This window comes from Dromiciops gliroides, chromosome 4 (assembly GCF_019393635.1).
Source record: "Dromiciops gliroides isolate mDroGli1 chromosome 4, mDroGli1.pri, whole genome shotgun sequence".
In the NCBI taxonomy this organism is placed as follows: Eukaryota; Metazoa; Chordata; class Mammalia; order Microbiotheria; family Microbiotheriidae; genus Dromiciops; species Dromiciops gliroides.
In genome coordinates, this window is record NC_057864.1 from 148,809,181 (window position 1) to 148,832,910 (window position 23,730).

The 23,730-nt window shown below is 37.8% G+C and overlaps 1 protein-coding gene and 1 pseudogene across 1 annotated transcript in view; one reads left to right on the forward strand and one right to left on the reverse strand.

Annotated features, from left to right (window-relative positions):
- The window catches only part of DISC1 (DISC1 scaffold protein), a 531,299-nt gene that overhangs the window by 269,155 nt on the left and 238,414 nt on the right, over positions 1-23,730 (reverse strand).
- On the forward strand, positions 1,110-1,303 carry LOC122752783 (annotated as a pseudogene).

Below are 23,730 nucleotides of genomic sequence, written 5' to 3' on the forward strand. Positions count from 1 at the left end.
CCAGGATCAAATATAAAAACCAATCAAATATAAAAACCAATGCCCTTCATAACCTGGCCTTCTCTCATCTTTTTAGTCTTCTTTCACTTGACTCACCTCCATATAGTCTGTGATCCACTGACACTGGTCTCTTGCTGTTCTTCATGTAAGACACTCCCTCACCTGATTCTAGGTATTTACCCTACCTGTCCCCATGCCTGGAATGCTCTCTCCCCTCATCTCCACATCCTGGTTTCCATGGCTTCCTTCAAATCCAAGCCAAAATTCCATCTTCTCCAAGAAGCCTTCTCTGACCCCCTAAATTCTTTGGCCTTTCCCCCATTGATTATCTCCAATTTACCTTGTGTATGATTTGTTTGTACATAGTTGTTTGCATGTTGTCTCACCCATTAGATTGTGCGCTTCTTAAATTCAAAGACTATCTTTTGCCCTCCATTGCCCCAGGGATTAGCACACAGCCTAGTATATAGTAAGCACTTAATAAATGCCTGTTGACTTGACCTAATGAGAAAACTAAGGCTGAGAGAGACCATGTAAGCATTTTGCAAGCCTTGAAGTGCTAATGAATGCTAACTAGTATTACTAGTAAAAGTGAACTTATGGCTATTTAAAAACACATTTATGCATCTTAAAATTGGCATCTACTCTTTTTTATTTTTTGCAGGGCAATGAGGGTTAAGTGACTTGCCCAGGATCACACAATGGCATCTACTCTTGCAGAGTTATGTATACCTAAAATAATAAAGCTCTAGAAGCTTAGAGCTTACTAGTGGCTCCCTGTAGGATACAAAGTGATCACAGTCTCACCTCCCTTTTTTCCTTGTATGATTCTCCACCTTTATCCCACCTTGAAACCATGGATATAGTCAGATGTTCTGACACCAGAGGCAAAAGTAATTATAGAAGTGCTTCCATTGCTAAAAAATAGGTTAAATTTGTTTTTGTGACCTTCCACCTTCTTCTCTAAAAATGTCCTTGTTCCTAAGATACCTTGATCTTAGCTTGTTAATAAAATCCCTGGAGTCTCAGAGGCAAAGGCGATGGTGGAGGTGTAGTTTTAGCACATTCCTTTCTGTGGCGTATCAGGATTGCAAAGTGAATTGGTCTCGATGTTTTTGCAGTATTACCTCAACAAGCAAGGGGACCAGCCTATACCCTAAAGAAAACAGACCCTGCAGTACAACAGACCTGTTCAGATCACCCTGCCAGATTGTCCCCAGATGACAAGTACTCAAGACATGGTGTAACTATCAAGAAGAGATTCAAGGTTCTCATGACCCAACAAACACAATTGGTCCTCTGAGTTACCAACAAAGCAAGCAATGGCAACCACCAAGGACTCTGGCCCAAGAACCTTTTACTACATCTTGGAGACCTCATTCAGGAAGAGCTCAAATCTTTGATTCTATTAATCCTACTTTGAAATTACTCCACCTGTACATGATAGCAATCAACCTAAAATGAAAACAGACTAAAGTTGTCACACCTTTTCAATCAATGTTGTAGGCCATTAAAGCTGAAATGATTTAGAAATCTAGTTTCTTTTTTAAGTGGGGGAAGGAGGGTCTTGTTTGAATTGATTAGAGGAAGCTAGGTGGGTCAGTGGATAGACTGCTGGGCCTGGAGTCAGGAAGACCTGAATTCAAATACAGTCTCATTTACCAGCAATGTGACCCTATGCAAGTCTCTAGTTTTTTGTTTTTTGGGGTTTTTTTGCAGGGCAATGGAGGTTAAGTGACTTGCCCAGGGCCACACAGCTAGTAAGTGTCAAGTGTGTGAGGCTGGATTTGAACTCAGGTCCTACTGAATCCAGGGCCAGTGCTTTTATCCACTGTACCACCTAGCTGCCCTGTGCAAGTCTTTTAACCTCCGTTTGCCTCATTTTTGTCAGCTATAAAATAGGAATACCAGCACCTACTTTGAAGGATGGTTTTGAGGATCAGATGATAATCTATCAAAAAGGTGCTTAACATAGTATCTGGCATATAGTAGGTGATACAGAAATGTTTATTCCCTTTCCCAATTAGAAAGGTTGTCTTTGTTCTAAGGAAAATGCTTTGTAAACCTTAAGGCACATAAACATTTAATGTGTGAGCTATCAAAAAAAAAATCCCTCCTAAGAAATTAATTGTTAACTGGCAAAGTATTAGCCCTTCTAGAAATATACTCATTTTAATAGGAAACTAGATTTCAAAAAAAAAAAGATTCTTGGAAAAACAATTAGAAACAATCCAAAGAAATGTATTTCTAATGAAGAAATTTGAAGCATTGTGACAAGTAGTATCACAGATATATTAGAACAAGTCTGCTCCTTTGCCCATCAACTCATAGCATTGTTAAAAAAACAAAACAAAACAAAAACAGTTCAAGTTGGGCACCTCTGGGGCAATACAGTGAGCTCACACCCAGGACAACTGCTTTTGCAGCTTAAGTACTCAAATAGTTAATTTGCTTGTGAGCCAATGTGCTATAATTAAAATTATAATAGCTAACATTTATATAGTGCTTACTTTGCACCTGGCACTGTGCTAAGCACTTTACAATTATTACTTCATTTAAGCTTTACAACAACTCAGGGAGGTAGGTGTTATTATTATTATTTTTTCCATTTTAGATAAGGAAACTGAAGTAACAGAGGTTAAATGACTTGCCTAAGATCACACAGCTAATGTGTCTGAGGCTAAATTTAAATTCAGGTCTCTTTGACTCCAATCTTGGCACTCTATCCACTGTATCACCTAACTACCTAGATAAAGTTAAACTAGAGAGTTGGTCCAAATCCAGGAAGTCAGGAGGCCTAGGTTCAAATTCTGCCTAAGATACTTAATAATTATATGACTGGCCAAGTCGTTTAATCTCTCAAAGCCTCAGTTTCCTTATCTGTAAAATGGCAATAATAATGCTTCCATAACCTTCCTTATATGGTTATTGTAAGAAAAAGTCCTTCCAAATCTAAAAGCACTATACAAATGTGAGGAATTATTATTATTCATAAAACTACTTCAGCAATCTAGGTACTGGGTCACAATATGATAATAATGATGGTTGTATATAGTTCTTTGTTGCAAGCTATACGTTATGAACATGTTTAAATAAGAAAAGAAATTTCAATTTTTTTTCCCAAGCACAACCTTGTCCTAAAAGCTGTTGTTTAGAATAACCAGGTATATTAGGAAGGATACTGGAGTCTAACAGGCTGGAAAGCAAAGTTCCAGAGCCCGTTCTGCCACTGGTTAGCTATATATATCCTAAAGTGACCCAGGCTTCACAGGGTTAACTGGTACAAGTCTCTGGGAGCAGCAGCAATGGCAGAGAATGGGATCATTCTTGTTAAAGGCTCAAGGTCCTTCATTGCACAGCATTCTGTAGTGAGGTGAGAAATTAATTTCTAGCTTCAACCACAGATCACCTCATCATTACTCCTTTTAACCCTGCCACCCAACTCCACTCAATTCAATCAGTATGGTAATTGAGAGGGAGAGAAACAAAACCATAGCAGTTTGAGGGTGAAGAAAGACGCATCCTGCTCCTAGAAGAATGGCCAATGGAAGCAGCTGTTAAAACAAGACCCTGTGGGCTCAGGGAAAACCAAATCCCTAATATAACATACCTAATGGAGCCAGGGGCCAAGAGTTTGAGACATAAGGGATTAAGTGCAGGATTGCAGTTCAGGAGAAAGTAAACAACTACCATACTGGGATAAGTGATTCACCAATTAGAGTTTTCCTTCCTTAAAATAATAGAGAGCCACAAAGCCTAGAGGCATTGTCCACCCTACAGTATTTCTTTACTCTTCATCATGCCCTAAGTCACATACCTTACCTTTCCTGCTCCAATCCCCATGCTTTTCAACTCCCTTTTTTATGTTGTCTTTCCATATTCGATTGTAATTTCCTTGAGGTCAGGGACTGTCTTTCTATTTCTTATTTCCAGTGGTGTCTGACTCATAGCAAATACTTAATGAATGTTTATTGACTGACTGCTAACTTATATTATTACTCTGGTATCAATCAATCAATAAACATTTATTAAGTGTCTACTATATGCCAGACATTGTGCTCAATTCTGGGGATACCAAAAGAAGTAAAAGACAGTCCTTGTTCTCAAGAAATTTACAATCTAATGGGAGATGACATGCAATCAAATGTATACAAAACAAGCTATCCACAGGATAAATATGAAATAACAGAGGGACAGAACTAAAATTAAGAAGGGTTGGGACAGGTTTCCTATAGAAATGGGATTTTAGCTGAGACCTGAAGGGAGCCAGGGAATCCAGGAGGCAGAGATGAAGGAGAACATTCCAGGCATGGAGGACAGTGAGTGAAAAGGCCTATAGCTGAGAGATGGATGTTACTGAACAGAGTCTTATTACTGGACAGAGATCAGAGGGTGACTGGATCAAAGTGTGTATGATGGGAAATACGGTATCAGAAGCATGGAAGAGGACTGAGTTATGAAGGGCTTTGAATGCTAACCAGAGGATTTTGTATTTGATCCTGAAGGTGACAGAGAGCCTCTGGAGTTTATTGAGTAGGGGAGTGACTTGATCAGACCTGTGCTTTAGGAAAATCACTTTGGTAGCTAAATGAAGGATTGGAAGGGCATGACTTCTTGTTTGTGCTTCCTCAAAGCAAGACATTGTGTTGAAAACTGTATATGCCATCACTGAGGTACTCAAAAAGTTCACAGTAACCAGAGAGCTTATCATCTATTCTACAATATAGGGATAGCACCTCAACTTCTATCCTTTTGTGTGAATTACTGAGGCTCTCATGTCCTCCCAATTGAAGTCTGGGTGGAGAAGCAATATCAGATCTGAATGTTTATGGAAAAATAACAACCCATCAAAAAGGGACCAAGTCTACCAGCGAACAATAGGAGGGACCTGGTCATTCTAGAGATTTGGACCCACATAATTGATTTGGCACAATCATTATGAAGGGAAGATGCCACTAATAAAACTTGGCTTTAGGTGAGGCCAACTTAATGCTTGTTTTAAGACCATAAATAAGCAACACATGCTATTGTCACCTCTTGTATAAGACAGCTGTTGAAAAGAACTCTTACCATGAGGAATAGGTGTGGATACATTTGGAGAAATTCATGAAAATAAAAGCCATTCTTGGGGAACTAGAAGATGGAGCTAAGAGTGGTCTGAGTGAGGGAGCAGCTAGGTGGCACAGTGGATAAAGCACTGGCCCTGGATTCAGGAGGACCTGAGTTCAAATCTGGCCTCAGACACTTGACACTAGCTGTGTGACCCTGAGCAAGTCACTTAACCCTCATTGCCCTGAAAAAAAAATACATAGGATTACAAAGGAAACCAAATATATTGAAATATTTTCATTTATTATTTAAATAATCAAGAAAAAATTGCACTCTCTAGGTTTACTACAAGTTCTGTATGTCATTATCAGGTCCTCAATCTTTTTCACATAAACACAAACAAATATCCGATATTTTGGCAATCTGTATTCAGACACCATCAGTTCTCTCTTTGTAGATGGACTGCATTTTTCATAGGACCTTCAGAGTTGTCTTGGATCATTGCACTACTGAAAGTAACAAAGTCCTTCACAGCAGATCATCTTACAGTATTGCTGTTATTTTGTATATAGTACATTTCACATTGCATCAGCTCACATAGGTCTTTCTGGGTTTTTCTCATAGCATCCTGTTCATCATATATGTATATATATATATATATATATATATATATATATATATATATATATATATATATATATATATATATATATATATATATATATATATATATATATATATATATATATATATATATATATATATACTACTTTAGTTTGGTTTGGTTTGCTTTGGTTTTTTGCAGGGCAATGGGGGTTAAGTGACTTGCCCAGGGTCACACAGCTAGTAAGTGTGAAGTGTCTGAGGCCAGATTTGAACTCAGGTACTCCTGAATCCAGGGCCCCTACTTTATCCACTGTGCCACCTGGCTGCTCCTATATAGTACTTTAAAGAAAGATTTCCTTACAATAAACCCATGAGGTTAATTCTTGCAACAACAGTAATAGATAACATTTATTTAGTACCTTATACCTGACAAAGATTTTTCTTCATAAAAGCCCAGCAAAGTAAGTACCATAAGTTTTATCATCATCAACCAGTTCTCATTACCATCAATCCATCTTCATCATTGTCAATCAATCCCCATCTTCATCCAATCATCAATCCACCAATCACTCATCACCATCTTACATTACTCTTCCCTCTGCTTCAAAATTTTTTCCACAGTTACTATTGTTAAGTTTCCCTCCATCCTATTCTCTTCCCCATGATATTTGCTCTATTTTCTATCTTCTTTCACCCTATCCCTCCTCAAAAGTAATTTGTTTCTGTCTGCCCTCTCCCCCAATAAGCCCTCACTTCTTTCACACCTCCCTCCTTGTCCTCTTCCCTTCCTACTTTCCTGCAAGGTTAGATAGATTGCTCCACCCAATTGAGTGTGCATGTTATTCCCTCCCAGAGCCAACTCTGATGAGATTAAGGTCTTTGAGCCAATTCTGATGAGTGTAAGGCTCATTCGCTGGCCCAGCTTAGATAGATTACTTCACTCAATGGAGTGTATAGTTATTCCCTTCTTGAGGCAACTCCAATGAGATTAAGGTCTTTGAGCCAATTCTGATTAGTGTAAGGCTCATTCACTTCCCTGCTCCTCCCCTATACCCATTCCATAAGCCCTTTCCTGTTTCTTTCATATAAGATTGCACCCCATTCTACCTCTCCCCTCCCCTCTCCTCCAGTGCAATCCTCTCACCCCTCAATTTTACCCTAAAGATATCATCATGGGGCAACTAGGTGACACAGTGGACAAAGCACCCAACCTGAGCCCAAATCCAGCCTCAGACACAAGACACTCACCTACTTCTCAAGCCCAGACATGTCACCCAACTCCAATCACCTCACACACAAAAATAAACAAAAAAGCTTTACAGATATCCCTTCATAATAAATTCCCATCTGTGCCCTTTGTCTAAATTTATTTCTATCATCTGCCCTAATACTAAGAAAGTTCTTGTGAATTAGACATATCATCTTCCCATGTAGGAATGTAAACAGTTTAACCTTTAAATCCCTCTTGATTTCTTTTTCCTATTTACCTTTTTATGCTTCTCTAGGGTCTTGTATTTGAAAGTCAAATTTTCTATTTAGTTCAGGTCTTTTCATCACAAATACCTGAAAGTCCTTTTTTTTATTGAAATCCCATGTTTTTCCCTGAAAGATTATACTCAATTTTGCTGGATAGGTGATCCTTGGTTTTAATCCCAATTCCTTTGCCCTCTGGAATATCATATTCCATGCCCTCTGGTCCTTTAATGTAGAAGCTGCTAGATCTTATGCTATCCTTCCTGACTGTGGCTCCACAGTACTTGAATTGTTTCTTTCTGGCTGTTTGAAATATTTTCTCCTTGACCTGGGAGCTCTGGAATTTGGCTATAATATTCCTGGGAGATGTCTTTTTGGGACCTTTTTTAGGAGGTGATCAGTAGATTCTTTTAATTTTTATTTTATCTTCTGCTTCTAGACTATCAGGGCAATTTTTCCTGTTTGCATATTGTTCCCTCTTTAGATCATGAACTACTTGAAAACATGGATTGTTTTTGCCTTTCTTTGTATTCCCAATGAATAGTCAAATTCACAAGCATTTATGCTAAGCAAACAAAGAAAAGACAAAATATAGTTCTAGCTCTCAAGATGCTCACAGACAACATGCAAACATTTATGAACAAACAAGGTATATGTATGATAAATTGGAAATAATCACAGAGGAAGGCAGTACCATTAAGAAGGATGAGGAGATAGAAATGTTGTTTGATGAAGAACTGTGAATGACTTAACTATTCTCAATATGATGATCATATCATTATCATATGATCATATTCACAATATAATGATCCGAGATAATCCCAAAGGACTAATGGTGAAGCATACTATCCACCTCCAAAGAAAGAACTGATATTGATTGAACACAGACTGAAGCGTGCTATTTTTCACTTTATTTCTTTCATTTTTTTCTTTTATTCTAGTTTTCTTATACCAAATGACTGTTTTACATAATTGAACATATATAACATATGTCTGATTGCTTATTGCCTCAGGGAGGGGACAGGGGAGCAAAGGAAAAAGGGATAGAATTTGAAACTCAAAACTTTAAATAAAAATGTTTGTTATTTTAAAAAAGAAAGAAATAGAAAACTATTTAATTAGAAAAGAAATAAATAGTAAAGTAAAAGAAAAGAATGAGGAGAGGTTCCTCACAATGCCTGGCACATAGTAGGCACTTAATAAAGCCTATTGACAAGTTGTCTAAGATAAAATTTTTAAAATCCTGACCTTCCTCTCAATCTTTTTGTTGTTGAGTCATTTTTAGTCCTATCTGATTCTCCATGACACCATTTGGGGTTTTCTTGGCAGAGAAACTAGTGGTTTGCCATTTCCTTCTCCAGCTCATTTTACAGATGAGGAAACTCAGACAAGCAGGGTCAAGTGACTTGCCCAGGGTCACACAGTCAATAAGTGCCTGAGGCTACATTTGAACTCAGGTCTTCCTGACTGCAGACCTGGTTCTCCATCCACTTAGCCACCTAACTCCCAACTAAAACTTTCTCTTTGCAGTGAAGTGGATCCCCTGAAGCTAAAACTCTAATTCTTATCTATCATTAACAATAGGAAAAAAAAAACCAACTTCTGCCTGTGAAAGGAAGACTCATCTGGAACTTCCAATGCTTCTCAAGATTCAGATAGGGTAGTTAAATTTCCTCCAGGACTATGATTTTTTTCTCTGCCTTTTTACAAGTTTTTTTCCCCTTTTCTCAATGTGGTTACCCCAGGCCTCTCCCATATAGGGTTTAACTTAATCTGTTTACAATGACTTCCCAGCAAAATGACAGTTCTGCCTAGCTTCAGAGCAGGCTTAGGTTACAACCAGAAGGATTTTTAAAGAAACAAAACTAAAACTTAGAACAGAAGTCAAACAATGTTTTAACTGGTTTCATGACAAGGTCCCTCTAGGCCCTAGATTGGCTACCAAAAGCTCTTTAAGTAGACATGGGGTGGCTCTTTTAGCCAAAATAAACAAGTGAATCTGTACCTGAGTGTTGATTCATCTCTTTAACAGTCAAATCCATCACAAAGGGCAGCTTTTCCCCAAGAGCTAAAGCTCCAACCTAGAGGACTTTATTCCAGTCTCTCCCTTAAGACATCCCCCTCCTGGACATGCACATATAAGATGCAAAGCACAAGACCACTCTCCACTAGGGAGTCCCTACCAGGCTTCCTGTCTTTAATCATTACTCCTATTCAGCAACTACCCTCCTGTTATTTTCCTTCAGGGCTCTTGTTTCCAAGCCTCCCTCCTCCTGTCTCACTTTCTTCAGAACCCTTAAGGCAAGCTCTCCCTATAATCCAAAATAAAGTTTAGCTAGTCTGTTAAATCCACTCTAACAATGGGAGCTCTTTCCAGTATCAACATGTACATCCCAGGTCCTTCAGGAGAAAATTAGCATTCATTGGTCATAAGATCATAGATTAAGAGTGAGAAGGCATCTGGAGGTCACCTAGTCTAACCTCTTCCTTTTACAGATGAGAAAACTGAGGCCTCTAGAGGTTAAGTGAATTGCCCAAGATCACATAGCTCCCAAACATCCGAGGGAGGAAAAGTGTGAACCTAGGTCTTCCAGATTCTAAACCTAGAACTCTTTCCACAAACTGATGAATAAGATTAATAAAATCTCTCTGTTATGAACCAAATAAATAGACTTGCAGGAGTAAAGTCCTACTTAGATGCTTCATCTTGTTGTAGGGGGCAGTCTTGCTTCTCGAAAGGTATATGCATGTAGCATCCTCTAAATAGGGGTTCTTAAAAGGGGTCCATGAAATTTTTAAAAGATATTTTATAACTATTTCAACATTTTAAATTTCTTTTGTAATTCCAGTTTATTTTACGCATTCAAAAATATTATTGTAGGAAAGGGTTCATAGGCTTCCCCAGACTGTGAACCAGGATACAAAATGAGTAAAAAACAAACAACAAAAACAACACAAAAAAACAGCCCTGTTTTAGAGGGTTTTAGTAGAGGCCCCCAAAACAAATTATCTCTGCTACACACAGACCAAGAGGAGTATAAGGAAACATGGCACCCAAGGATTTTCTACCAAATGATGAGGGATTTTTTTTTGGCCATGGTAATTCATGATTGTCCCTCCTTGAGAGGAGGGACTGTCTTTTGCTTCTTTTTGCATCTTCAATACTTATCATGGGACAACTAAGTGGCCCAGTGGAGATAGTACCAGGACTGGAATCAGGAATACTCATCTTGTTGAGTTTAAATCTAGCCTCAGACACTTCCTAGCTGTGTGACCCTGGGTGAGTCATCAAACACTGTTTGCCTCAGTTTCCTCAACTGCCAATGAGCTGGAGAAGGAAATGGCAAACCACTGCAGCATCTCTGCCAAGAAAACCCCAAATAGAGTCATGGAGAATCAGACAGGACTAAAAATGATTCAATAGCAACAGCAACAAAAGTGCTTAGTAAAGTTCCTGGCACATAGCAGGCACTTAATAAATATTATTTGAATTGAACTGAATCATGAAAGACGTTGTTCTCAGGCCTGAGCAACCCCTATTCCATTCACTAGTGACAGGAACAGAGTGTCAGAAAGAAAGTAGAAAAGGGTGCTAACAATCACAGTTTTTGTACTATTTACAAAATATACATTTAAATGTTGCTGTTAAAGTCTAAATCTTGTACTCTGTGCCAATATTTGTTCATGTCAATGACAGAATACTGTAAGAATTGAATGGCATTCTTGGCATAAATTCAAACATTTATTAAGCAACCACTATGTGCATGGAACTGTGCTAGATGTTAAAGATACAGGAAAAAATGGAAAATAAATCTTGGAGCTTGCATTCTACTGAAATAGACAGCTAAGGGGGTTGGGAGTGAGCTTTAAAGGGGCAAGATCCAAATGAACTCCTGGGTCAAGAAATAGGGTAGTAAAACAAGCAAACAACATCAACAATAGAACCTGACCATAAAAATCTACTATAATGATGAAAAAGATCAAGATACAAACTCAGAAGATGACAATAAAGTCAAAGCAGCTACAAGTAAAGCCTTAAAATAAATGTGAATTAGACACAATCCCTACAAAAATTCTTGAAAGAACTAAAAAATTATTAACAAACTCAAATAAGAGTGATAGGGGAAAATTAGGGAAAAAAGAAAAGAAAAGGAAGAAAATTATGAAAAAAAACTAATAGCATGGTAAAAGGAGGCATAAAAATACTGAAAAAAAAACACCTTAAAAACAGAATTGGCCAAATGGAAAAAGAATCACAAAAGCTCATTGAAGATAATAATTCCTTAAAAATTAGAATTTGGCAACTGGAAGATAATGACCCCATGAGACATCAAGAAACAATAAAATAAATCAAAAGAATGAAAAAAATAAAAGAAAATGTGAAACATCTCATCTGAAAAATAAATGATCTCAAACACAGATCAAGGAAAGATAATTTAAGAATTACTGAACTACATGAAAGCCATGATCAAAGAAAGAACCTACACATCATATTTCAAGAAATTATCAAAGAAAACTGCCCCAACATCCTAGGACCAGAGGGTAAATTAGACATTGAAAGAATCCACTGATCATCACCTGAAAGAGATCCCAAAATGGAAACTCCCAGGAATATCATGGCCAAATTATAGAGCTCCCAAGTCAAAGAGAAAATAATTGAAGCAGCCAGCAAGAAACTATTCAAATACGGTGGAACCATAATCAGGATCATACAACATTTAGCAGCTATCATGTTATGAGAGCAGATGGTATGGATTATGGCATTCCAAAAAGAATAGAGTTACCAAGAGTAACCTACCCAGCAAAACTGAATGTAATCAGGGGCAGCTAGGTGGCACAGTGGATAAAGAACCAGCCCTGGATTCAGGAGAACCTGAGTTCAAATCCGGCCTCAGACACTTGACACTTGCTAGCTGTGTGACCCTGGGCAAGTCATTTAGCCCTCATTGTCCTGCAGCAAAAAAACAAAACAAAACAACCAACACTGAATGTAATCAATCCTTCAAGGGGAAAAAGTAGATTTAATGAAATAGAGGGCTTTCAAAGATTTCTGATGAAAAGATCAGAGCTGAATAGAAAACTTGGCTTTCAAATATAAGACTCAAGAGAAGTATAGAAAGGTAAACATTAAAGAGAAATCACAAGAAACTCAATAAGGTTAAACTGTTTGGCTTTCTACATGAGAAGATGATGCATGTGTTTTCTTTTTCCTTTTTTTGGTGGGGCAATGAGGGTTAAGTGACTTGCCCAGGGTCACACAGCTAGTAAGCGTAAAGTGTCTGAGGCCAGATTTGAACTCAGGTCCTCCTGAATCCGGGGCTGGTGCTTTATCTACTGTGCCACCTAGCTGTTCTTTTCTAAGAACTTTATCATTACTAGGTTTAGAAGGATTCTACATAGAAAGAGGGCATGTGAGTGAGTTGATTATGTTGGGATAATGTAAAATAAAATAGATATGTAAGAAAGAGGGACACACTAGGAGAAGAATTAAGGAAGAGGAAAAATGGGGGAAATTATCTTACATAGCATAAGGAAGAGCTTTTACAGTGGAAGAAAAAATGGGAGTAGAGGGCGAGGCAATGCTTTAACATCACACTTAATTGGTTCAAAGAGGGAAAACATGTATACATACTCAAGTGATAATAGATATCTATATTACCTAATATCAAGTAGGAGGGTAAAGGGATAAGGGGTAACAAAAAGTAAGGCAGGAAAAGAATTCAGGAGTCAGAACCAAAACAGTCTTTAGAGGAGAGGATAAAAAAACAAAAGAGAAGGGTAAACAGAAGAAAATAGAATGGAGGGAAATGAACAGTTAATAATAAGAACTGAATGGAATTGAACTCACCCATAACACAGAAGCAAAAAGCAGAATGGATTAGAAATGAGTACCTAACAATATGTTGTTTATAAGAAACACACTTGAAACAGAGAGACACACACAGAGTTAAAATAAGGCAATGGAGAAAAAGCTATTATGTTTCAGCTAGTTTAAAAAAAGGCAGGGGTGGCAATAATAATCTCAGATAAAATAAAAGCAAAAATAGAACCAATTAAAAGGGATAATAAAAAACTGCACCATCTTCCTAAAAATTACTATAGACAATGAAGTAATAGCAATACTAAACATATATGCACCAAATGGCATAGCACCCAAATTCTTTTTTTTTTTTTAGTGAGGCAATTGGGGTTAAGTGACTTGCCCAGGGTCACACAGCTGGTAAGTGTTAAGTGTCTGAGGCCGGACTTGAACTCAGGTACTCCTGACTCCAGGGCTGGTGCTCTATCAACTGTGCCACCTAGCTGCCCCCCAAATTCTTAAAGTAAAAGTTAAATGAATAGCAGGAGGAAACAGTAAAAGTATATTAGTGGGGGACCTCAATTTATGATAAATTGAACTATAAAATAAATAAGAAAGAAGTCAAGGAGATGAATAGTATCTTGGGAAAGTGAGATATGATAGACCTCTGGAGAAAAAAGAATAGGAATAGAAAGGAGAATACCTTTTTCTCACCTGTATAAAGCCCCTTCACAAAAATTCACTATGTATGGAGGCACAGCCAAATGTAGAAGAACAGAAATATTAAATGTACCCTTTTTAAACCACAATGAAATAAAATTACATTTAATAAAGGGCCATGAAAGCACAGATTAAAAACTAATTAGAAACTAAATAATCTAATCCTAAAGAATGAGTGGGTCAGACTAAATGATAAAAACAATCAATTTTATTAAAGAGAATTACAATAATGAGACAACATTCCAAAGTTTGTGGGATACAGCCAAAGCAGTACTTAGAGGTGAATTTATATCTTTAAATGTGTACATGAGAGAGAGAGAGAGAGAGAGAGAGAGAGAGAGAGAGAGAGAGAGAGAGAGAGCATGAATTGGGGTTCTTGAACTAGGATATTCTCCTCACTGAAGGCATGGATGGCACATTTTTGTTACTTCTGATTCTACTTTTATGTAGTAGGTGATGCCAGATAGAGCAGGGGGAGTGCATGTTGCCACTCCTGGAAACCAATCACACACATGACTAATGTCATGGCAGCCAGCCTGGTAGGCAGTCAGGGGACAGTACACTAAGTGGCTTGGCAGAAATTAACAAAGGGTGTATAGCTCTCCCAACTGCCAGTCCAATATCTTCTAAACACTTGACTGTGCTATTTCTCTTAAAGTAACATAAACTCCTTCATGATGGAGATATTTTTAAACAAAATTTTTAGTCCTACAAAAGATATCCTTACCAAAACAAAATTCAATCATTAAAAAATTATGAGTGTGTTTTAAAGACATTAAGCAAACATATACAACAACTTTTTAAATGGATTCAAATGTCAATTTAAATTCATATCAAACTGAACTTGGGATTTAATACTACATGACTTCAAGAACACTCTGTAAAGGTTAACATCTTTAGGCAAAAAGAAGGAAGAAGTTATTTTCTGCAAGAAAATACACCATGCAAATTCTAGGCAATTCAATTCAATAGACATTTATTAAGTATGTACTATATGCAAGAACTGTACTAGGCATTGGGGCATGAGGAAAAGAGGATTTACAGATAAATAAGGCATGATCTTCACCATCAATGAGTTTACAATCAAGATGTGTTTCAAATGCTTTTAAGCCTCTTAATTTTTCCTATATCATTCTGTACTTTAGAAATCTCAGCTTAAAAAATATATAATTTCCTTGTAGTAGAGGAAAAAATGATAAGATCATTAGACTGGAAAGTATGCTGTAAAATTATTTATTCATCCTTTCTAGCAGATATTCATGTTAGCCATTCTAGACAGATTATTATGCCTGATGGAGGACACTGAAGCTTTATGGACAAAAATTATGACAGCATGGTGCCTTATGCAGTGTAAATGTTCTATCAATATTTGTTACATGAACAGAAAATATTTTCCATTTTTAAGGAATGCAGTGGAATATAAAAAGCCTGTTGCCTAAAAAGACAAGTGACTTCACCAATCTTCTTCTAAACATTTCAAAACAACTACAAACTACAGTTGCTGAGGACTCTTGTCCTAGGTTAACTGAATCCACTTAAAGCAAAATCTTATCCAGTAAAGGCATTCAAATTTTAAAGAGTAAGAAATATGGGGGCAGCTAGGTGGCACAGTGGATAAAGCACCAGACCTAGATTCAGGAGAACCTGAGTTCAAATCCGGCCTCAGACACTTGATACTTACTAGCTGTGTGACCCTGGGCAAGTCACTTAACCCTCACTGCCCCACAAAAGAAAAAAAATTACCATATCTAAAGAGTAGGAAATAAAAATTTCTCCCAACAACAGGTAGCCAGCAATGTAAAATAGGTAACGAAAATCTAAAATGCTGGAAAATTCACAGAGAGAAATATACTAAATTCTGTTTTTTCTTTCATAAGAATAAAAAGCTGTTTATTCTTATGGTATCCTTTTCAAAGTCGCTAGAATCCTTGGAACTCCAGTTCTTGCTAAGTCTGGCATGGAATGAATGGTCATACACTACTCCTTTCCACCAGACACACCCAATACCACCTCCACTTGTCCCAGGTTTCTAGAGAGTTCCTACTTTTTGTAGAATTGTTAGAATCAGTTGTCCACCTACCACTCAGAATAAAAGAAAATTCTAAAAGTAATTATTGTAAGAAGACAGATTGTGTTTAATGCAATAAAGCAAGATCAAATTCCTGATCCCTCTTCCTGGCTCCCATCCACCATGATGAAGGAAACAACTTCCCCTTACCTTCCCAACCTGCCCAGCCCCCAAAGCTAAACAGTTACCAGGGATGCCCAATTTCTTCAGTCAAAATGCTTTGGGGGGACAGAGGATAGAATGATGCTGAAGTACTGTTACAAACAATAATGTTCAGCAGAAGTAATCTTATCCTTTCTATCTTAGACCAATTTGATGCTATGGGGAAACACTACCACATCATTTTTCAAACATGTCCATATCTGTAAATATGTAACTATGGATGAACTAAAAGAGTGCATATTGGCAATTAGGTGTAAACATCTATGCTTTGGGATTTGAAATAGTAAAATGGCTCCTTTTATTTGCATATAAGTCTCCTAATATATTTTAGAAAGACAGCCATGAACTAGTTTATATATCTAATGAAGCCTGGCAAGACAAGATGACCTTTTTAATTGTCATTATGAGAAGCACAATTGCCAGTGACTTTGAAACATATGGTAAACTTCATTATGCTCAAATATAATAGCTTCTACTTTGGGGCTCATAATGAATATTAATGTCAGGACTCAAGAAAAAAATCCCTGGTAAATTTTATATTGTGTGAAACCTCTTATAATTACCAAAGATTGGGGTTATTTATAGTCTTCAGACTTTTTCATGGGTGCTAATAAATATTCTATTAAAATGACAAACTGTTATGAATAACCATGGAATTTGAAGTTTGAAATAATGATCACCTCCAGTATATAACACCAGGTCAAGTGCCAGAGAACAAAAAAACCTTGCCTGTAAACTCAGCATAAATTCTGACAGTCAAAAGGGAACACAAATAATGTACCCAAAGCAAAATCAATGGGTCCTGTTGTTACAGAGTTTCATGGGTAAACTGTGTTTTGGAGCTGCTGGCTGGATATGTGGGAGGTGGTTTTTAATGTTCTTTATTAAGAATTGTTCTGAGATCGTGGGAAGTTGAGAAAGGGCCAAAAAGATAAAGGATGCTGTCAGAGGTGAGGCTGGGGTGGAATGTAGGGAGTGGGAGAGCAGCTGAGTGGGAGGAGAAGGGCACAGAATGTTGCAAAGGTGGAAAGGGAGGCTCTGTCTAAGGCAGGCAGGGGAGAAAGACAAGGAGCAATGGGAGGAAGAGATTGGAATGGTGGGAAAGAAAGATAACCAACAGCTGCCTCAGTCAAGAAGGTGCTTTCGTGTTACCAAAATCCTAGTAATTTAATATGATTACACATCCTCAAGTCAAGAGAGATCTTTGGGTTAATACCAAGTGCTTTTCATTATCCATGGAAAAAGGAGAGGAGAGGACTATTACAAACTGCTCTCAACAGTTCTCATTAAAAAAAAAAGCCCTAGGTAATGGTATAAAAGATCATTTTATCTGGCACTGTCCCCAAGGCAAGACCTCCTTTTATGGATAATTCCCATTAACCCCTTTCTCCTTAATTTCCAGTTTCAGTGACAAAGTACAATGTAAACAAGACACCCAACTTTCATTCACATGATATGCCATGGCTTCTTTTCTAAGAATGTGGGTCTGCTGTGTGTGAAGTTGTTTGAAGCTGCTTTCCAACTTATCCAGTTAAGAAAGTTAGAAATGGACAGTGAAAGATCAGAGAGTAAACTCCCAAAGATGTGTGCTGTGTCACAGGAGGAAGAAAAGGGAATGACCTGACAGCCCATGATACATCTGGCACCTGTGAGTGTCTAACAGCTTGTGAAAACTTGGAGTAAAACCAGGATAACAGGGGCAGCTAGGTGGCACAGTGCATAGAGCACTGGCCCTGGATTCAGGAGGACCTAAGTTCAAATCCGACCTCAGACACTTTACACTTACTAGCTGTGTGATCCTGGGCAAGTCACTTAACCCCAACTGCCTCACGAAAAAAAAAAAAAATAAACAAACAAAAAAACCCAGGATAACAGAGTTGGAGAATTAGAAGGGGTCTTGGAAGGCATGTAATCCCACCCATATTTGAAAGGAATCCTCACAATAACATGCCCAACAAGTGGTCACCTAACTTCTGCTTATACATTGTCTAAATCTATTTCATGCTTATATTCACTTTGATACCTGGACATATCTATGATGTTCAGTGAGGTGAGTATTCCCTCCTCCTAGTACAGAGTGTAAGCTTTCCATGTTTTCTCAGTCTGTGAGATTGATTCTTGGTCTTACTATCCTATAAATTCCCCCTGGGGTGGGGGGAGTTGGGGTGGAGGTTGGGGGCAGAGGGAGAGGGGAATAGAGAAAGTATTTATCTGGTGCCTATGTGCCAGACACTGTGCTAAGCACTTTTTACAACTATCTCATTTGAGCCTCATAACAACCCTATAAGGTAGGTATTATTATTATTCTCCCCATTTTTATTTACTACATTTTCATATTAATATTTATAGGGGTACACAGCCAGTAAGTGTCTGAGGCCAGATTTGAACACAGATCTTCCTGACTCTGGGCCAAGTGCTCTGTCCTGCACTGTCATCCGCCTCAGTGGGTTAGGATTAACTGCCTCAGCATCCAATGTCCTAAGGAATTTCTTCTAGATCTCTTGACATTATATGGAGGATATTATTGAGTGAGTTCTATTGCCTTGCCCAATCCAAGCCTTGGATTATTACCACCATTCACTGATATTCATGTGCTACTGAACTGAGCAGGAGAAAATCATGAAACTGTGCTGATCAAATCCACTATTAATTTACATTACATAATCTCAACTGGGCCCTCACTTTAACAAGTCCTCCTTAACCAATTCATTAGCCTACTCTCAACAGGATTGATTCTAAACTTTCTCATCTCTCCTCAAGCCTCCCACAGCACACCCTTCCTCCATCACCCTCTCAACCAAGCATCTTAGCTCAAAAAAGGTAAGACCATTTGTGAAGAACTTCCTCTTCTCTTATCATCTTCATCTAACACTATTCAGGTATCTTCCCCCCACTATCATCTTCACTCCAGTCTTGGATAAAGAAATGGCCCTTCTCTTTGACAACATCACCTATATGCACCCATGATTCCCTCTTCTCACAACTACTCCAGCAGATTACCCCTACTTTCACCCCTTCTCTCTCTTTTATTCTCTCTCTACTAGCTCTTTTTCTATAGCCTACAAACTTGCTTATATTCCCCCCATCCTTAAAAAATTCCTAACGTTACCCTAACATCTTTCCTATCATTCATTATCTTCCCTCCCTTTCATGGCTAAACTTAAGAAAGTCATTTACATGGGGACAGCTAGGTGGTGCAGTGGATAAAGCACCGGCCCTGGATTCAGGAGCACCTGAGTTCAAATCCGGTCTCAGACACTTGACATTTACTAACTGTGTGACCCTGGGCAAGTGACTTAAGCCTCATTGCCCCACAAAAAACAAACAAACAAACAAACAAGAAAGCCATCTACAATTGATACTTCTACTTTCTCTCCTCTTACCTTCCTCTAAACCCTTTGCAATCTGGCCTGACCTCATAATATAACTGAAAACATGCTCTGCAAAGTTATCAGTGATCTCTTAAATACCAAACTGAGTGTCCTTTTCTTAGTCCTCATTATTCTTGACCTTGCTGTAGCACTTAGCCATGTTCATCATTCCTTTCTCAAACTCTTTTGCTCACCTATGTCATGCCTGCTGATCTTGGGTATCCCCCCCAAATGTTGGACCTGGGCCACCTTCTCTTTTAGAATACTACTCTTTAACTTGCTGACCTCATTGACTCCCAAAGATTCCATTTTCTTCCCTCTGCAGATGATTCCTGGATGTATATATCCAACCTTTGCCTCCCTTTTGAGATATAGTCTCACATCAATTAACTCTCCATCTCCAACCAGTTGTCCCCTAAACATCTCAAACTCAAAATATTCAAACCAGAGCTCAATCTCTTTTCCCCAAACTCTGTACGTCTTCCCAATTTCCCTAATACTATGAAGGGTACCCCTATCCCCTTAGTCACCAGTGCTTACAACTTCAATGTAATCCTTGACTCCTCAATCTCATTCACTCCACATATTTAATCTCTTGCCAAATCTTGCCATTTCTATCTTTACAACATCTCTCATAATACATACCTTTCTTTTCACTCAAACAGATATAACTCTTGATGAGGCTTTCATCACATCTTGCCTAGATTTTTGTAATAGACTTCTAACTGTTCTCCCTGACTCCTATCTTCCCCCACTCCAATACATCTTCTACTAAGCAGCTGAGTTGACTGTAATAAAGCATGGATCTGACCATTTCCACCCCCAATTCAATGAATTCAGTGTCTCCTTATTCCTTGCAGGGGAAAAAATATCTATATTATATATATATATATATATATATATACACATACATATACACATATGGGTATACATATATACACACATATGTATATAAATATGTGTGTATACACATACATACATACATACATCCCTCTCTGGTATTTAAAGTTCTTAATAACCTGGACCTTCTGTATCTTTTCAGTCTTTTCATACTTCATTCCACTCCATGCACTTTATAATCCATCAACACTGGCCTACTTTCAGTATCTTGAACATGGCATGTCATCTCTCATCTCCATAACTTTGCATTGCTTGTCTACCACACCTGGGCTTCTCCTTCCCTTCACCTTTGTCACTTAGTTTCCCTAGTTTCTTTCAAGACTCAGTTTAAGCCCTATCTTCTAGAGGATGCCTTTCCCAGTCCCAACATTCTTAATGCCTTTTTCTCTTAAATTCCTTTCCATCTACCATAAATATGCCTTAAATAAGCCTACTTATTTATATGTTATCTTCCCCATTCAAATATAAGCTCCTTAAGGGAAATATTTAAGATTTCTTTGTATCCTCACTGCTTAGTACAATGCCTTACATATAGCAAATACGTGATAAATGCTTGTTGACTAACAAACTGGCTGGCTATATAACTGGACTGCCTTCTTTTCCAGTCATACATTTCTCTCCTTTTAACCATGGTTTAGGCAAAATTCTTCATTTTTTTTTTAGTGAGGCAATTGGGGTTAAGTGACTTGCCCATGGTCACACAGCTAGTAAGTATCAAGTGTCTGAGGCCAGATTTGAACTCAGGTACTCCTGAATCCAGGGCCGGTGCTTTATCCACTAAGCCACCTAGCTGCCCCAAAATTCTTCATTGTTAACGTGTGGCAACCTGTTCACATCCACCAAGGGTCTCTTCATTGCCTTTGGTGTTGCCCTCAAATTTAATTACATTTGAAAGACTGAAAGTCATTCTAATAAATATTTGTTGAATTGAATCAAATGGTCCTACTTTCAAAGTCTCTTTATATACTGAATTTATCATTCGAAGGTTCCAGTCTAATGAATATAAATGTAACCACTCAATAAGTATAAAAAGAGAGAGAATGAGAATTTAACTGCAATACACACAATTCCCAGAGTAAATAAAGAATCTGTCTACTGGTAGAATCTAAAATTCCCAGAACTCATTTAACTTAATAAACATTTATTAAGCACCTACTGCATTTGCAAAATACTATTTTTTTATTCTGATAATACAAAAATGAAAAATGATCTAATAAACCAACACTAGGCTTCTTAACCTTTTGGGTACTGTGGACCCCTCTGGCATGGTGGTGAAGCCTATAGACCCTATCTCAGAATAATCTTTTCAAATGCATAAAGTACAATACACAGGATTATAAAGGAAACCAATTACATTAAAATATAATTATCAAATTAAAAAAACCAACAGGTTAACAGAACCCAAATTAAGAGAATTCCTGTCTAGGGGTCAGCTAGGTGGCGCAGTGGATAAAGCACTAGCCCTCGATTTGGGAGGACCTGAGTTCAAATCTGGCCTCAGACACTTGACATGTATTAGCTGTGTGACTCTGGGCAAGTCACTTAACCCTCGTTGCCCCACCCCACCCCCAAAAAAGAGAATTCCTGCCTAAAGAAAAGTATAATCCAATGGGGGGGGGCTCAGATTAAACAAAAGGTAAGTATAATAAAAGCTGGAGTGTGATCAATGCAAAATCTAGACAAAATCCTAAAAGAAATTTAAGGAAAGATCTTTTTTAATGATTTTTTTTTAATTTATCTAGTTGGATAAGGGAAGCCTGCATGAAGGAAACAACATCTAAGCTGGTCTTTGAAGGGGAATCTCAATAGACAGTCATGAAAAAAGCATATTCTGAGTTCACAGAGGTGGAGGAGGGCAGAATGAAATTGAATAATAGCTACTAGACCAGATTAGCTGTAACATAGAGCAGAGGAAGGAACATGGGTTTATTAAGCACCTACTTAGTAGTTCGAATTTAGCAAAGTGCTTTGTTAAGTGCTTTAGAAATATTATCTCACTTTATCCTCACAACAACCCTATGAGATATGTGCTATTATTATCCCCATTTTACAGGTGAGAAAATTGGGACAGACAGAAGTGACTTGCATAGGGTCACATAGATCAGAGGTTTCTGAGGCTAAATTTGAAAATTTGAACTCAGGTCTTCCTGACTCTAGATCTAGCATTCTATCAATTGTATCATCTACCTACCTTTGGATAGAGGATGAAAAAGGAAATAGAAAAAAAAAGAAGGGAAAAAAGGAAATAAAGAGAAATAAATCTGGAAAGATAGATTAAAGCCAGGTAGTAGAGGGCCTTGAATGCCAAACTAAGAAGTTTGCATTTTATTTTAACAACAAAAGTTTGGCATTGGGGAAATGACACAAGTCAGATTTGTGCAGTAGAAAGATTAATTTGGCAACAATGTCAAGGATGGTTAAGTGGGGTAAGAAACTGGAGAAACAAACTACTTAAAATGTTATTACAATAATTCAATCACAAGATAATGAATCACATGAAAAGATCACAAGAGAGAAACAACTCCAAGTAATTGAACAAAACAGTGAAGGTTGTTGAGAAAAAAATCCTTTTTTCCCTCTATAAAAGCAAAGAGATGGGAAATTAACATGGTGGAATGTAGTTTACATTGTTAGACAGGTTTTCTGTATCAGATACTTTTGATGAATTATTTTACTTTGTCATAACGGAATGCCTAAACTTTGGGGTGATCGTAAGGATGGAAAAGAGAGAAATAGAGATATTATGGCAGAGAATCAACAGAGTTTAGTAACTGACTGGATGTTGGAGATGAGGGAAAAGAGAAGGGACAAAAACAACACCAGGATTTCCACTGGGGTATGTTGCAGCACCAGAAAGACCCCAAAATCAAGATATCTAGCAGGTGCTTAGCACATTTAGGCGTGGCACATAGTAGGTATTTAATAAATGTTTATTGAATTGAATTGAAAATGTAGGATTTTGGGGGCAGCTAGGTGGCGCAATGGATCAAGTACCAGCCCTGGATTCAGGAGGACTTGAGTTCAAATCTGGGCTCAGACACTTGACAGTTACTAGCTGTGTGACCCTGGGCAAGTCACTTAACCCTCATTGCCCCACAAAAAAAAAAGAAAAGAAAAAGAAAATGTAGGATTTGAACTTAGACAATAAATTGGGGCTAGATACACTGATTTAGGAGTCATCTTCATACAGCTGGTCATTGAGATCATAATAACAGATGAAATTGCTGAAAGAATATGTAGACAGTGGAAAGAAGAGGACAAAGGATAACTCTTGAACATAATCAACAGGCATGCAGTAGGTGTCTACTAATATATCAGGCAATGTTTAGGGCGCTAAGGATAAAAATGTGAAAATGAAATGGCTACTGCCTTAGAGACATTTCTATTTGAATGGTACTAACAACATATATATGTACAATTATACACCGAACAACTACAAAATAAATAAAAGATTTTGTGAAGGGAAAGCACTGGTAGCTATGGGGATTGGAAAAAGTATTATGTGGAAGGTGGCATTTGAACTATTTTGAAGGAAACTAGGGATGTCAAAAAGTGGAGTTGAGTGAGGTATCAGCTCAGAC